Source organism: Oncorhynchus tshawytscha, linkage group LG12, assembly GCF_018296145.1.
Source record: "Oncorhynchus tshawytscha isolate Ot180627B linkage group LG12, Otsh_v2.0, whole genome shotgun sequence".
Classification (NCBI taxonomy): domain Eukaryota; kingdom Metazoa; phylum Chordata; class Actinopteri; order Salmoniformes; family Salmonidae; genus Oncorhynchus; species Oncorhynchus tshawytscha.
Window position 1 is genome coordinate 19,337,510 of NC_056440.1, and position 18,457 is coordinate 19,355,966.

General features: G+C 41.4%; 1 pseudogene; it reads right to left on the minus strand.

Annotated features, from left to right (window-relative positions):
- Positions 1-1,633: 1,633 nt before the first annotated feature.
- Positions 1,634-18,457, minus strand: part of LOC112263926 — a 42,274-nt pseudogene continuing 25,450 nt past the window's right edge.

The following is an 18,457-nucleotide window of genomic DNA, read 5'->3' on the forward strand; positions in this document are numbered from 1 at the left end:
TTGCCATATTAACTAGCTATTAGTGTCTCCCGTGTCCCCTCCACTGAGCTTTATAGTCTCCTCCCACAAACTCTTTGCAACACGTTCTGTTCTTCTTCTTCTTCTTCTTCTTCTTCTTCTTCTTCTTCTTCTTCTTCTTCTTCTTCTGTGGGGTTTCACACTGGCTGTTGTTGCCGGGACAGCCAAAAAGACGCATCACATCGAAACAGCTACAACTGAAAGTAACTGTTGCCAGCAACACAGGCAACCTCTTCTGCCTCACGTTACCGAAACACCACCCACAGTGTTTGATTTGACAATCAACACAGGTTGAACGAGGAAATTAGGAAACTAAATGGCATATAAAACATTTAATTGATTATTTGAATATTGACAGTCTTAAACCACACAGAGTAGGGAAAATATATTATTTGCATAACTATTTATGCAATCACAACAGGGAAATGAAATGGCAAACATGAGAAATTATTTGTCATTTAAGCATTTACATTTAATTTTTAAATGTGTCAGTGTTGTACTGGATAATACCATGGAAATTAAATATCAAACAAAATTAAGGCTACCTAAGTATGATTCTCAATCAGAGACAACTAACGACATCTGCCTCTAATTGAGAACCATACCAGGCCAAACACAAAACACAACATAGAAAAACGAACATAGACAACCCACCTAACTCACGCCCTGACCATACTAAAACAAAGACTAAACAAAAGAACTAAGGTCAGAACGTGACACTATGCGTACTCAATCATGAAAATGATCATCCAATATCTTCTTTTGCATTTCAATCACAATTTTGTCACATAAAAGGCATTCACATTTAGGAAAAGGAATTGCCAACATGATATTGATTTGTGATTTTCCCATTTAATTTCCAATTGAGTTTGGGCAAATAAATGCTTCCATAGAAACTCACCACAGTATTGTAGATGTTATCTGTCCAGGCTCCTGTCTTCAAAGATGGTTACTTATGTTCAGTTAAAATACAATGTTTGAAGGCATTGCAAAATTCCTCTAAAAATGTACATCAACAGACACATACTGTACTTGGGCAGCAATAGTCAAGACTTCACATAAGATATTAGAAAATGCAGACATCTAATTTGTTTGGTGCATTGAGAGGGCATGGAGGAAAAACAGGGCAGGTGTAACATTTCTGTCCATCTCCACTCTGCTCTCCCTGCTGCTCTCAGGCCAAAATCAGACGCTCTGCAGTGCTGGAGAAATAATCCAGGAGGTCTCCATAAAGCCAAGGTCTATTTCAGAAATGACACCCTATCCTATAGTTCACTACTTTCGACCAGAGTCTATGGAGCTCTGGTCAAAAGTAGTGCACTATATAGGGATTAGGGTTCCATTTAGGATGCAAATAATGAAATCATACAAGAGGAGGAGGTCCTCAGCTGCAAACAATTTCAGTCATATTCCACTGCCTGCCCCAGCCCTCTGTACAATTAATTTGGATGTTGAGTCAGTCACTCAGGCTGCACCCCACACACTTGGAGAACAGAGACTGTTTCTGCACCCTATGATTTAATGCAGATGAAATGGATTAAATATAACTTTTATCTGGTGTTATTACAGGGTACCACTAGGTTTTCTGTGAGCTGTCCAGACTCCTGGTTTCCATTCACAGGCAGGCAGGAAGTGGTTCTGGAGGGGAGCATACCACACAGTGCTCTGGGTATGTGTCCCAAATGGCACCCTATTCCTTATGGGGCTCTGGTCAAAAGTTGTGCACTGTAAAGAGAATAGGGTGCTATTTGGGATGCATCTGTGGTAATACCACATAACCACTCGGTCGCACATCGGCAGCAGGTCACTGTGAAACTAGCTAGCTAGCACTGCACAACACATCAATATGGAGCTAGCCCAGCCCCTACTTTAACATCTAATATCAGGCTGCATCACCCAACTCATTGTGCTGTTATTGTAATACAAGCAGTTTGTATTTCTGTGTTTACATCTGCAAGGTAAACCATTTCTGACAGACTTAATGAAGGCGAACGCATTGAAGGCGTTTCCAAATGCCCTCAAATGGCCAAGTTTTCTGTGGGTACTGAAAAAAAGCAGAATACTAATTCTAAATAGTGTTTTTTCTATCTAACTGGTTTACCCTGTGTCCCTAGCACGTATTGAGACTGCATCCCAATAGGCACCATTTCCTATATGGTGCACTACCTTACAAAGTAGTAGCCTTAATACAGTAGGGTGCCATTTGGGACAGTCTGAGTCTCCTTTCAAAAATAGACATGTTGCTTTGATGTCTATAAAACTGCTTGGTGTAGAAGGATATACCTCTGAGGCCTCTCTCAATAGGGTCGATGAGGAGAAGACCTCGTGCGGCATAGATCTTACCATTCTGCTCCTGGATGAATTTGGCAATCTTCTTCAAAAGCTGAAAAGAGACAAAATAAAACATTTCAATTTTATAGCTGTCCTTGCTATACATAGTTTAAGTTCAATTATTCCATGTTGGAAGATTGCCAACTTTATTTTCAAGCTGGAGAATTTCCTTTCACCAATAAGGAGAGTAGACTTGTGTCTCTCTCAACCTTGACCTCACCCCCTCATGTTCTAAGTGGACAGGAAGGAGGTTCATGGCTAGAAGGTAGTGTATCAAGCTTTTGTCAGACTTGACTTTTTGGAGCAGGTTTAGGAGAACTTACGCAGCAGGTTAGGATAAATAACAGAGCAGGTTAGGAGAATCAGATTAAGGTTAGGAAAAGGATTAGGGTTATCTAAAATGCAAAAAACACATATTAATCAACTTATGATGTACATTTTGTCAAATTTACTGTAGTTAAATCTTTTAGGTGTGCTCAGTTAAGAAGTCATTTCAAATCATTCATCTTGACTTCTATCTTTATGAGCCCTCATAAAATATCAAATCAAGCCAATGGTTCAAATCATCCCATATCAAATCTGTCTGGTCGAATAGAAATCCAGATGAGATTGGAACACCAATGACACACTTATTCCTGTACATAGTGTACTATAACTTTTCTATGGTACCAGATTCATATAAATCACTTTGTCAAATGTCGATTTACAGCCAAGCCGCATAGATGCTCTCCATTACGACCCATTTTCCGTCTATGAAAACAGTGATGGACGATTTCACAAAGTCCCTGTCACTTTATTTTCATTAGGGGGCGATACAGTCTCTAATATAATGAGCCTTATTGGGCCTTTTTGGGATGTAGGCTGTACTTTGTAGGCCTATGCAACCAGCTATTTGATAGGCCATAAAGGAGTCTTAATGCTGAGACATACAGTATATAACAATATTTCACCAATATGCGAGAGCCCATGGTTTGCTTCCTAATAATCTCACCTTTCTCCCAAAGTGTGCACTTGTTCACTTCAGGGATTTGAAAGAAAATGACTGGCATATGGACATTCCCTCTAGCTTGCCCAGGGCTCCAAACTAAGATTTTCACCTGGTTTTCAGTTGGTGGCACCAGCCCATGATTTGGTAGCACAAAAAAATAAATGCGGTGTCACAATAGAAAAAATCAGTAGTTCAGTTGGTAGAGCATGGTGCTTGCAACGCCAGGATAGTGGGTTAGATTCCTGGGACCATCCAAACATAAAATGTAGGCACGCAATGACTACGTCGCTTTGGATAAAAGCATCTGCTAAATAGTATATTATTACTATAGTCTATAAAGTCATTCACTGTGCTTTATTAAAAAGTGTAATAGACTACCGATATGGTATTTAATAAACAAGGTATTGTTGTATTTTACTGTTAAAATACGGCCCTAGAATTTTCCAATTTTAAAAACTATTTTTTATAGAGATGAATTTGCCTGCATCTTTATGTGATCTAATATCATAGGCCAATTTATTTGGGGCTAATTCACCACCTGAGAAAGTGGAGACTTTAAACACATTAGCTAGATCACTAACTCTAAATGTAATACCCACTGCTAGTAGCCATGTATTACATGTAATGTTCCAAAAAAAAACTTTGAAGTTGTATCCTACTGCCCAATGCAATGGCAATGCGTATTTCACGCGCTCAAGGATCTCAAAGCCATATCTAATATCTTCTTTGTAAAATAGTTGCTACTGACCTCAAAATTTAGATTTGTGAAATACAATGTATACCTACAGAAATCTGAGAACCTCCTCTCTCAGACCGTTGTTATACAATCAGAATACTTTGTTTTCTGCCGGAGCATTTTTCCCCCTGGGAAAAGAGAGAGAGAGTGGACCCTCCCCCTGGGAAAAGAGAGAGAGAGTGGACCCTCCCCCTGGGAAAAGAGAGAGAGAGTGGACCCTCCCCTGGGAAAAGAGAGAGAGAGTGGACCCTCCCCTGGGAAAAGAGAGAGAGAGTGGACCCTCCCCTGGGAAAAGAGAGAGAGAGTGGACCCTCCCCTGGGAAAAAGAGAGAGAGTGGACCCTCCCCTGGGAAAAAGAGAGAGAGTGGACCCTCCCCCTGGGAAAAAGAGAGAGAGTGGACCCTCCCCTGGGAAAAGAGAGAGAGAGTGGACCCTCCCCTGGGAAAAAGAGAGAGAGTGGACCCTCCCCTGGGAAAAAGAGAGAGAGTGGACCCTCCCCTGGGAAAGAGAGAGGGAGTGGACCCTACCCTGGGAAAAGAGAGAGAGAGTGGACCCTACCCTGGGAAAAGAGAGAGAGAGTGGACCCTACCCTGGGAAAAGAGAGAGAGAGTGGACCCTCCCCTGGGAAAAGAGAGAGAGAGTGGACCCTCCCCTGGGAAAAGAGAGAGAGAGTGGACCCTCCCCTGGGAAAAAGAGAGAGAGTGGACCCTCCCCTGGGAAAAGAGAGAGAGAGTGGACCCTCCCCCTGGGAAAAGAGAGAGAGAGTGGACCCTCCCCCTGGGAAAAGAGAGAGAGAGTGGACCCTCCTCCTGGGAAAAGAGAGAGAGTGGACTCTCCCCCTGGGAAAAGAGAGAGAGAGTGGCTCGCTAGAGGGTCGGGGAGGAGAAGACCCCGTGGGGTAGCAGGCCCCATTGAAACAGGTACAGGGGCAGGCAGGCACGCACTTTCATTACACCAATCTAAAACGTTTACATTTGTTGGGTGTAGTAAACAAGTGCACACCCATATCTCTTATTGGGGTCCCATTACATGCGTAGGACTGGCCAAGAGGAATAGCATTTATCCTCCTAAATTACAATGATCCATTTTCCCACTAGGATTTCCTTTAGGCACATGACCAAGTCTCCACATTATTTCCAGGTAGGAGGACGTTAACATGTAAGCCCCTTTATGACTCCCACGAGGAGTCTGAATCAATGGATCAAAGGAATAAATCAAATCCTATATGGTTGTCTGTGCCAACCGGTAGAGCTGGATCTGAGAAAGGCATTTGTGTAGTAATAGTATACTATAAGTCGCTCTGGATAAGAGCGTCTGCTAAATTACTAAAGAGGTACATTTTAAATCACATTTAAAATCATATCGTCTATATCTGCTTGTTTGGGCTCTACTGTTAGAGCTGCACTGCTCGCTGCCATTTTAACTGACTGCATTTCATAAAGGTGATTATATTAATATCAATGCCTCACATCTCATGTTCCCTTTACTGTACTGATTTGGGTTCCTTTCTCCTAATTCAGACTTACTAAATTGCAACATGAAGATAAAAACCATTGATCAAATTTCTTGATGGATTACATGACAGCGATAAAGACCTTCAGTGTGGGAACAAAATGCCCTTTAATTTCAAGCAATTTCTATGAGGGGGCCTTTCTTTCCAACTCTAAAATAGGGCTGCTGATTAGCATGAAATCTATTAAATCTGTTTGTCCTCGATCTAAATTGGATAACTACAAAGCATTTTTTAAAGTACATTGGCTCTACTTGGTGGAGCTTTGTTGTCAGCATACATTAAGTAGCATGCAGGGTTGCAGAATTCTGTTTTGTGTCTCAAAATTTCCAGGATTTCCAGAAATCCTTGAAGGATTCCACATTTCCTTCTCATTCCCTTCTGATTCATGGAATCTTTTTGTTGTTGTTGTCATTTAGCTGACACACTTATCCAGACCGACTTACAGTAGTCAGTAGTTTGTACTTCCAATCTCGATATCTGGAAACCTGGGAATCTGGGGAAAGTTAGCATATTTTACAACCCAAGTTGTGTGGCTGGGTGAGGGTCTCCCACCCTCTTGTACTGTGTCTCCATACAGAGGAAGATGGTGTGAGCTGTGAGGCAGGCCAGACAGCCCTCCAGGTGCGACGAGCCTCCCAGCATATCTGCCACAGCATACAAGCTGTTCAATGTCCTCAGTCTCAACAAACTGCTGCTTATCAATCTGAAACACCAACCACAATTGAAAAAAAGTTGTTTCTCAAATAGCACCCTATTCATAATGTAGTGCACTACTTTTGACCAGCTAGTAGTTAGTAGTGCACTGTACTGTACCTTTTGTTACGTTACAGCCTTAATCTAAAATGTATTAGAGTTTTTTTCCCCTCATCAACCTACACACAATACGCCATACCAACAAAGTAAAAACAGGTTTTTAGGCATTTTCGCAAAAAAAGAGAAGGAAATATTATATTTACATAAGTATTCAGACCCTTTATTCAGTACATTGTTGAAGCACCTTTGGCAGTGATTAGAACCTCAGGTCTTTTTGGGAATGACGCTACAAGCTTGGCACACCTGTATTTGGGGAGTTTCTCCCATTCTTCTCTGCAGAGCCTCTCAAGCTCTGTTAGGTTGGATGGGGAGTGTCACTGCACAGCTATTTTCAGGTCTCTCCAGAGATGTTCGACCGGGTTCAAGTCCGGGCTCTAGCTGGGCCACTCAAGGACTTTCAGAGACTTCTCCCGAAGCCACTCCTGCATTGTCTTGGCTGTGTGCTAAGGGTCATGGATCTGTTGGAAGGTGAACCTTCACCCCAGTCTGAGGTTCTGAGCACTCTGGAGCAGGTTTTCATCAAGGATCTCTCTATACTTTGCTCCGTTCATCTTTCCCTCAATCCTGACAAGTCTCCCAGTCCCTGCCTCTGAAAAACATCTCCACAGCATGATGCTGCCATCACCATACTTCACAGGAGCTCTATCAGAGTGACCATCATGTTTTTGGTCACCTCCCTGACCAAGGCCCTTCTCCCCCGATTGCTCAGTTTGGCAGGGAGGCCTGCTCTAGGAAGAGCTTCTTCCATTTGTGTTCTTGGAGAACCTTCAATGCTGCAGAAAGTTTTTAGTGCCCTTCCCCAGATCTGTGCCTCGACACAATCCTGTCTCAGGGCTCTACAGGCAATTCCGTTGACCTCATGGCTTGGTTTTTTCTCTGATATGCACTGTCAACTGTGGGACCTTATATAGATAGGTGCGTGCCTTTCCAAATCCTGTCCAATCAATTGAGTTTACCTCAGGTGGACTCAAATCAAGTTGTAGAAACATCTCAATGGAAACAGGATCACCTGATCTCAATTTCGAGTCTCATAGCAAAGTGTTTGAATACTATGTAAATAAGGTATTTCTGTTTTTTCTTGTTAATAACCTCTCTGGGATATGTGGGACGGTAGCGTCCCACCTAGCCAACATCCAGTGAAAATGCAGAGTGCCAAATTCAAATAAATTACTATAAAATGTAACTTTGATGAAATCACACATTCAATATACCATATGAAGGCTACACTTGTTGTAAATCCAGCCAACGTGTCAGATTTCAAAAATGCTTTATAGCGAAAGCAAACAATGCTATTATTTCAGGATAGCAGTAAACAAAGAGAGAAAAGCATATTTCAACCCTGCAGGTGCGTCACAAAACGCAGAAATAAAAATATAATTCATGCCTTACCTTTGACGAGCATCTTCTGTTGGCACTCCAATATGTCCCCTAAACATCACAAATGGTCCTTTTGTTTGATTAATTCCATCGATGTATATCCAAAATGTCAATTTATTTGGCGTGTTTGATCCAGAAAAACACCGGTTCCAACTTGCGCAACGTGACTACAAAATATCTCAAAAGTTACCTGTAAGCATTGTCCAAACATTACAAACTACTTTTGTAATACAACTTTATGTATTTTTTTATGTAAATAATCAATAACATTGAAGATGGGATAAACGGCGTTCAATACAGGATGATAACAATGTGTAGCGAGCATTTCTGGTCATGCGCCTCTATCTAACAGTACACTTCAAGTTACCCTCGTTCTGGATGGCCGTACTTCTTCATTACACATAGGAAAAACCTCAACCAATTTCTAAAGACTGTTGACATCCAGTGGAAGCAATGGGAACTGCAAGCCCCTGCCTTAGAATTCTAGATTACCAATGAAACCCATTGAAAAGAGAGTGACCTCAAAATATATTCCTGGATGGTTTGTCCTCTGGGTTTTGCCTGCCAAATAAGTTATGTTATACTCACAGACATCATTCAAACACTTTTAGAAACTTCAGACTGTTTTCTATCCAAATCTACTAATAATATGCATATCCTGGCTTCTGAGCAAGAGTAGCAGGAGGTTTACTTTGGACACGCTTTTCATCCGGATGTGAAAATACTGCCCCATATCCCAAAGATGTTTTAATGCAGTTGCAAATTTCTACATTTAAAAAAGTTTTAAAAACTATTTTTGCTTTGTCATTATGAGGTATTCTGTGTAGTTTGATGAGGAAAAAAATGTATTTAATCCATTTTAGACTAAGGCTGTAACGTAACAAAATGTGGAAAAAGTCAAGGGGTCTACTTTCCGAAGGCACTGTATAGGGAGCCATTTGGGAAGCAACCCGTCCCATGATAAATCAAAATCTGTACCCTTGAAGATGATACATATGGTGAGCTCTAAGGGAAGGCAATCAAGCTAGTAAGCAAGTGATGTATTTTTCTATTTTAAATGATGAAATGGAGTTTTAGATATCTAACAAATGGCAAGTACAATTTTTCCATTATATTCATCCTTGGGATAAATGAGTGGCTTGATTCCCAGAATCTATTGAATCAGAGAATGCTGCAATCCCTGTACACTATTGGCCAAGCCTCCCAAAATAATTAGGATGCCTTGGCCTTGTGCTCACCACATGTTTTCACTTCATACCCCTGCAGGACACACCAAAACCTCTAGTGAGGAATCTCTCCTTATCTACTGGCAGAGACTAGCATAGTAAAAGAAACTTTCCCAAGGTTTCCATCAAACCAGTGATGATAGGTGTTGCTGATATGAGAGATGCAATGTGGCTCTGACAGAGTTCAAGCAATCACACTCCCTAATTACATACAGAGTGAAAATAAGGGGTGGCTAACATAAACTCATCATGCCAGGTTAGGCCAAGGGGTGTTGGACCACTGGAAGTAGTGAAGACTGTCAGTGCGAGTCTCCAATCTGGTCTCCTGAGCAGGCCCATTGAAGAGACTGAGGTTGCATCCCAAATAGCACCCTATCATCTATATTGTGCACTAGGGCTACAGGATTAATAGAATTCAGATCGAAATTGCTATATTGACATGTGCAATAGCCAATAGCCAGGCTGCGATTTTCTCCTTTTTTTGACACACGCCTATCCCTATTAATTAGGGATAGGAGTCCCATCAACGGGACAGTTGTAAATCATGCAGCGCCGTTTGTCACGATTGCAGATTTGAGAGAAAAAACAAATGTCGGTACATATAAGTGTCTCATATCGGCTGAACGCTTAAATTCTTGTTAATGTAACTGCACTGCCCAAGTTACAGTAGCTATTACTGCAAACAAATGCCATGCTATTGTTTGAGGAGAGCTCCTAATAACAAAACACTTTTTACACTGTGATAGGTTTGATAAATTCACCTCTGAAGGTGAAATGTATATTTACATTCTGAAATTTTGCTCTGGTTTATCATCCAAAGGGTCCCAGAGATAACATGAAGACTTGTTTTGTTAGATAAAATCATTTTTCATATCCTAAAAAGGTCCATGCACTATCGATTTTGTATTTCCACTCATTCAATTTGCAAAGAAAGCAATCTGTGAAAATCTAACCCTAAACGTTGTTTCAACCAGTCAAATCACGTTTGTATTTATTCCTCAGAGATCCTAAAACGTAACCAGACTTCACCATATCATTAGGAGTGTAGTTTATCCTATAGGACACCAAATTTGGTCAGAGAGCGAAGCCTTCAAAGCACGCCGATGACGCGGGAAGTTTTCACTTGATTGACTGTAACTTTGTCAAATAAGCACCAATCGGGGTCAAACAATGATAGCTAGATAGCCAAGAGTTGGGCTTTAGGGGAACCCCGTATCTGTCGCAAGATGTTGCTGCTAACCTTATGCGACAGCAAGCCTTTTCCTTTTGGACAAAAATTATAAGAATATGGAGAGTTATGAAGTCATGAAAACTGGGTGTTTTGCAAATGTTGAACTTGTAATATGGCTACTAATACTGGAAAGCTAAATCAAAGTCCAAGTAGACAGATTTGACGATATTCTTGCAGAAAAATGTAATGTAAATGTAAATGTCTCCTTCACGATTTGCCCAAATGTACCTGGGTGACTTCACACTAAATGTCATGGAGTTTGCTCATACTTCAAGTTATCCATCTGACACTTTGCACATACACTGCTGCCATCTTGTGGACACCATCGGACTTACAACCAGAGTGATGGCTAGAGTTGGGACCTTTCTGTTGCATTTCAAAGATGGTGTAGAAAAATGTTGTACTGTTTTTGTCTTTGTATTTTATATTCTACCAAATCTATTGTGTTATATTCTCATACATTCAATTCACATTTCCACACACTTAAAAAGTGTTTCCTTTCAAATGGTACCAAGAATATGCACACCCTTGCTTCAGGGCCTGAGCTACAAAAGATTTTAGGCAAAAATTGAATGTTTTTTAAATTTATACCAGGGTCCAATGTGGCTCAGATGGTAGACCATGGCCCTTGCAATGCCAGGGTTGTGGGTTTGATTCCCACAGGGGACCAGTATGAAAAAATGAAAATCTATGTGCTCACTACTGTAAATCACTCAGGATAAGAGTGTCTGATAAAGTCTCTGAAAGTACAACAAAAACTATACGGTGCCTCCTCCAGTGAGATGTGCTAGACTCTGTTTAGTCACACTTTACATGCACAGAGGATGCAGACCAATCACAAGCAACCTCTCTCACTCTTTGCATAGCATGCACATACTGGTGAATCACAAGCGTCCCTGCTTAGATGCTGGTGGGGAGAGGCTATACGGACACGCCTGCAGGCGAGTGTAGAAACGAATGGATTCGGTCCTGATAAACCCTTGCTGCCCTTCCCAGCTAGTTTATGCTGTCTAGCTGGCAATAGCATGGTGCTCGTTGAAACTTGCACAAGAACGTGATGTTTATTTTTCGATGAGGGAGAAATAACTTGTAGTATTGATCACCATCTGGATTTGGTCACCATCTCCAAATTGTTCCATCCCACTTATTTTTAGTAGGAAAGCAGCCTTCATGAAAAATAACTTGTAATATTGGTAGTAACCATCTGTTGTCACCGTGATACAGTCTACACTGCTCAATGTGGAGAGTTTGCGCTGCAAGCCAACAACACTACAACACTTGGCACTGTCATTTTGCAAGCAAAATTCAAACAGGAAGTACCAGTGACGCTCAACACAGAAGTGATCTAATGAAGCCAATGCTAAGCTACAGGACCGTTTTGCTACTGGACTGGAATATGTTCTGTGATTCATCTGCTAGCATTGAGGAGTTTAACACATCAGTCACAAGCTTCATTAATAAATGCATTGCATCGTCCCCACGGTGACAGTACGTACATATCCCAACCAGAAGCCATGGATTATAGGCACCATCCACACTGAGCTAAAGGCTAGAGCTGCTGCTTTCAAGGTAGTGGGACACTAATCTGGACACTTATAAGAAATCCCACTACGACCTCCAACGATCCATAAAAAAAGTCAAAACAGGACTAAGATTAAATCCTAGTATGCCGGCTCTGATGCTCAACAGATGTGGCAGGGCGTGCAAACTTTCACAGATTACAAAACAAAACCCAGCCGCAAGCTTCCCAGTGACATGAGCCTACCAGACGAGCTAAATGCCTTCTATGCTCGCTTCGAGGAAAGCAACACTGAACCATGGATGAGAGCACCAGCTGTTCCGGATGATTGTTTGATCTCATTCCTCGTAGCCGATGTGGGTAAGACCTTTAAAAAGGGTTAACATTCACAAGACCGCAGACCACCATAGTCTTTGTGCTCAAGAACGCCAAGGTAACCTGTCTAAATGACTATCAGCCTGTAGCACTCAGATCTGTAGCCATGAAATGCTTGGAAAGGCTGGTCATGGCTCACATCAACACCATCATCCCAAGGCCATCCCAATTCGAAATCTGCCCCAATAGATCCAAATATGACGCAATCTCTAATGCACTCCACACTGCCCTCTCCCACCTGGACAAGAGGAACACCTATGTGAGAATGCTGTTCATTGTTCAACAGCATAGTGGCCTCCAAGCTCATCGGTTAGCTCAGGAACCTGGGACTGAACACCTCCCTCTGCAACTGGATCCTGGACTTCCTGACAGGCCACCCCCTGGTGGTAAGGGTAGGCAACAACAGATCCGCCACGCTGATCCTCAACACCGAGGCCCCTCAGGTTTCCGTGTTTAGTCCCCTCCTGTACTCCCTGTTCACCCACGACTGCGTGGCTGCAGACAACTCCAACACCATCATTAAGTTTGCTGATGACACGATGGTAGTTGGCCTGGTCACAGACAACGATGAGGGATGAGATCAGTGAGGGAGGAGATCAGTGAGGGAGGAGATCAGTGACCTGGCAATGTGGTGCCAGGAAAACAACTTACCCCTCAATTTCAGCAAGACAAAGGAGATGATCATGGACTACAGGAAACGGAGGGACATGCACTTCCTCATCCTCATCCACAGGGCTGTAGTGGAGCGGGTCGAAGTTCCTAGGTGTCTACATCACTAAGGATTCATCATGGTGCACACACACCAACACAGTCATGTAGAAGGCACGACAACCCCTCTTCCCCCTCAGGAGGCTGAAAAGATTTGTCATCCTGTATATAGCGGGGCTATATACAGGAGTGTACCGGTACAGAGTCAATGTGCGGGGGCACCGGTGTCGAGGTAATTGAGGTAATATGTACATGTAGGTATAGTCATTAAAGTGACGATGCATAGATACTAACAGAGAGTAGCAGCAGCATAGTCAACATGTGATCTCCTTCAACTTCTCCCTTAAATGCATACTTCGGGATTCCCCAGAGTAAGATGAAGTCGTGGATACCATTTTTATGTCTCTGTGTGCAGTTTGAAGGAAGTTGCTTACTAGCGCGAGAGCAATTGCTAACTATCATTAGCAAAAGGACCAGAAGTCCATGGGTATACCCATAGACTTCCAGTCATTGCATAAACGCTAGTTAGCATTGGCTTGCAAAACTACCTCTAACTTCCTTCATACTGGACACAGATATACAAATGGTATCCACAAGTTCATTGGACTCTGGGGAATCCCGAGAGTTCATTGGACTCTAGGGAGAAGTTGAAGGAGCTCACATGTTGACTATTACGTGACTACAACGAACATTTGGTCCAGTAGAACAACCGAGCCCTACATTAATTTTACAGAACACTTTATTGATGAGAAGCTTTAGCCGCCTGGGATCTGAATAAGTAGCAGCAAGGGTGCATAACGATATCGGTGCAAATGTGGTAAAGGTCATCCCGTTGAATGACTGGACCAGACTCCAATGTTTTGGACACAGGCTGCACCTTGCAATCGGTATGTGTTACATGTTAAGGCACTTTGGCTTATAATTTATATTATAATAAAGACAAAGCCTACTTATACATAATTACAGAATCATAAGCTACCTATTGCATTTTCAGCCTATAGCTGCCTGAATAAATTACTTAGGTTACTTAAGAACTCATAATGGTAAAATAGAAACTCATGTTATTAATTAATTAATGCTGCGCTCATAGTACACTATATTTAGATGATCATGTAGAAAAGTTATCTTTGTTAATAAGTAGGTGTAATAATCCTATTATCATATGTAGAACAATTGTGGAAAATATTTGTTTCATTTGTTTTTTTAAATTCAGTTAGCACAGTATGTATTGCACTATATAGGGAATAGGGTGCCATTTGGGACACATAAGAGAGGGGACTTGCAGTGTCCTGCAAACCAGACCAGATGAGGAGAGCAGGCAGGCCTTTCGGGCCTCTGAACAGCCTCCAAGTTATGTTCCCATGCACCCACTGCCCAAGGAATGTAACAACAAGCGCCAACAGATCAGTTGTCTTAGGCATGTTTGGTGCCCGCCGTGAGGAGTCTTTGTTCTTCCTCTAATTTCCCATCCAAAGGCTGGGATTCAAACCACATTTCTCCTTCGTCTGAACATATTTCCATTACGTTGGATGCAGTAATTTGAACATTAAAAACTGTACGGCACACAGGCTTTAGGATAAGAGTGTGCTACGATAGGAGTTTCTGAGGATAGATACCATCTTTAACAAGTTATTTAGCCTACTTTGTGTCAAGCGATCTACTGTAGATATGTGAATAAGGAAAATTAAAGGGAAAGGGGATGTGGAGAAAATTTGACAGCATTACCAATTTATTTTATTGTCCTTGGCTGGTCTGGCTCGCTACCTGCCAAATACACTGAATGCTTAGAGCTTCGCCAGACCTTTTCTTGTACTAAACCTTGGAATAGAAAATAACATTTAATAATAAGTCAATATTCTTCAATAGAGGTGGAAATCATCAACAAAATGTTCTGCCCCATGATATATTTCAGATAAAAGACCAACATGGATCCAAAGTTGAATAAAATAAAGTATTTTATGAATTTATGCATTTGGTATTTTGTCACTTGGACATCTGAAAAAAAGGAAGAAAAAGAAAGTCTGGTGAAATAAATATGACTGTATAAAAAATTACAAGCTCACTTAAAAAGTTTGGCATTACAATTCCTATGATATACTGCTAGCAAGGGGATGAGAGAAATGTTGTAGAGGTTTTATGATGAGGCACTGTAGCTGTGGATGGACTCCCTGAGGAGAGGCACGCTGTATTTCTTCAGCAGTGGTATGTGTAGTGCATCCTACAGGGGAAAAAAGTGTGCTAAAGAGAGACCACCCAATCAAGAGGGAAGTGCCATTAAACCACAAAGCTGTGTTGTAAAGCTACCTTTTTCATGTGGCACATGCATGGCAAGAAAAATGTTTTTGTCCTGTGAACTCTGCTCTAACCATTTAGCTAGCTGCACATTCTTTAATGTGGGCATATAGCAGAAGTGTTTATCCTCATGGACCTGCTTCACTCCATTCCCTGGATTATTACCAAATCCTGTTTTTCAAACCAGTTTCTGCTCTCAAGTGTGACAGTTCAACTGAGGATAAAGACCAGATCAGTGAAGAGTGCATTGGAGTCATCAGCGGCACTTCTTGACGTGTTCGGCGCCTAGTCTACAAAACCCCACAAGGCACTAACTAAAAGCAGGAGAACAGAGGAGCTGGACACGGGACATAAACATGTTATGTGTCTCAAAATGATTTATAGAGCAAATGGGTCTGACCAGCAGGAGCCTTAGCAGATCAGGGGCCGTAGGTATCAAGCATCTCAGAGTAGGAGTGCTGATCTAGGATCAGGGCCCGTATCCACAAAGCATCTCAGAAAAAAGTCCTAGGAATCCTGTTAAAACCTGTTTTAAGACTACAAAACCTCCCAGCTCAGAGTAGGTTAAAGGATGATGTTAAAATACTGCTCAAACACACTCTGAGCCAGGAGTAAAAGCAAGTCATAAAAGTTGCTCAGCTGGCAATCACGACAGCTTGAGGTACCGCAAAGGAAAGCTAGTGATGACGCTCGTTGACATTTTTGCAAATGGGGAAAAAAACAATGGCAATGAGGCATCACCAGCTGTGAACTTTATAGCAAGCTTCAGACTCCCACTGTGTACAGTGCATTCGGAAAGTATTCAGACCCCTTCCCTTTTTCCACATTTTGTTATGTTACAGCCTTATTCTAAAATGGATTAAATCACATTTTCCCCGTCATCAATGTACACACAATACCCCATGATGACAAAGCAAAAACAGTTTTTTTAGACATTTCTGCACATTTAGTTTAAAAAAACTGAAATAGCTTATACAGACGAAATTGAGCTCAGGTGAATCCTGTTTCCATTGATCATCCTTGAGATGTTTTACAACTTGATTGGAGTCCATCTGTGGTAAATTCAATTGATTGGACATGTTTTGGAAAGGCACACACTAAGTAAGGTCCCACAGTTGACAGTGCATGTCAGAGCGAAAACCAAGCCACGAGGTCGAAGGAATTGTCTGTAGAGCTCCGAGACAGGGTTGTGTTGAGGCACAGATCTGGGCAAGGGTACCAAAAAATGTCTGCAGCATTGAATCCCCAAGAACACAGTGGCCTCCATCATTCTTAAATGGAAGAAGTTTGGAACCACCAAGACTCGGCCAAATTGAGCAATCGGGGGAGAAGGGCCTTGGTCATGGAGGTGACCAAGAACCCGATGGTCACTCTGACAGAGCTACAGAGTTCCTCTGTGGAGATGGGAGAACCTTCCAGAAGGACAATCATCTCTGCAGCACTCCATCAATCAGGCATTTATGGTAGAGTGGCCAGATGGAAGCCACTCCTCGGGAAAAGGCGCATCACAGCCCACTTGGAGTTTTCCAAGAGACACCTAAAGGACTCTCAGACTATGAGAAACAAGATTCTCTAGTCTGATGAAACCACATTTTAACTATTTTGCACGAATGCCAAGGGTCACATCTGGAGGATACCTGACACCATCCCTACTGTGAAGCATGGTGGTGGCAGCATCCTGTTATGGGGAGGTTTTTCAACGGCAGAGACAGGGTGACTAGTCAGGATCGAGGGAAAGATGAACAGTGCAAAGTACAGAGAGATCCTTGATGAAAACCTGCTCCACAGCGCTCAGGACCTCAGACTGGGGCGAAGGTTCACCTTCCTACAGGACAACAACCCTAATCACACAGCCAAGACAACGCAGGAGTGGCTTCAGGACAAGTCTAAGAATGTCCTTGAGTGGCCCAGCCAGAGCCCGGACTTGAATCTGATCGAACATCTCTGGAGAGATCTGAAAATAGCTGTGGCGCGACGCTCCACATCCAGCCTGACAGAGCTTGAGAGGATCTTCAGAGTAAAGGGTCTGAATACTTATGTAAATGTGATATCCATATACATTTGAAAACATTTCTAAAAACCTGTTTTTGATTTGTCATTATGGGGTATTGTGTGTTGACTGATGAGGGGGAAAAACTATTTAATACATTTTAGAATAAAGCTATAATGTAACAAAATGTGGAAAAAGTCAAGGGGTCTGAATATTTTCTGAAGATCAAATCTGTACATCAAATGTTGCATTTGTAAAATGTTTTACCTATTTTTTTCACCTGACACAATAATTTTGCATACTCTTAATCATTACCAAACTATTGGCATGCATAACATTTGTTTTAACCAATTCTGAGGGCTGTTAAAAGCTAATTTTTTTACAATAATACAATAGTCAACACACTCCCCTTTAACAACTCTAAATAGATTTGGCACAGTACATAAAGTCACTTGCCAATGATGTTGCAGACAACGTTTGGAAGGTCTATTTTCATCTAACACAATCAAAGTTAACATACAGTGCATTCAGAAAGTATTCAGACCCCTTGACGTTTTGCACATTTTGTTGCATTACAGCCTTATTCTAAAATAGATTTTTTTTAAATTCCCTCCTAAATCTACACACAATACCCCATAATGACAAACCAAAAACATGTTTTAAGAAATGGAAGCAATTCCTAAAATAAAAAAAACTGAAATACCTTATTTACATAAGTATTCAGACCCTTTGAATTGTGCTTCAATAAAGTACTAAGGAAATGGTTTGAATACTTATGTAAACGTGATATCAGTTGTTTTTATACATTTGCAAACATTTCTAAAAACCTGTTTTTGCTTTGTCATTATGGGTTATTGTGTGTAGACCGATGAGGGGGAAAAAAAACGATTTAATCAATTGTAGAATAAGGTTGTAACGTAACAAAATGTGAAAAAAGTCAAGGGGCCTTTAATTGACCAATTTATAGGCATGCCTAATTTAGGCATCTTTCTTTTAACAACGTGATGTCGTGCTCCAAAATGATAACATGAATTAACATGATGTAGGTCATTAAATATTTGAAAAGATATTTATTTATTAGCCTAGTGGCAAAAAATATTTAGACATATCATGTGAAATAGGCCCCGTATGAAAAAATTGTCAAAAGCGCAAGAGATTATGCTACATGTAACCCTAGATTATTAATGGATTGATCATATAGAAATATCAACATATTATTTGAACAACTCCAAAGCAATTGCATCCACTGACTTCCTGACTGAATTTTTCTATTATCAAGAGACATGCTGTTAACTCTTAACCTCATGAGGTCTCCTAAATATCAGCCAACTAGGTTGGAC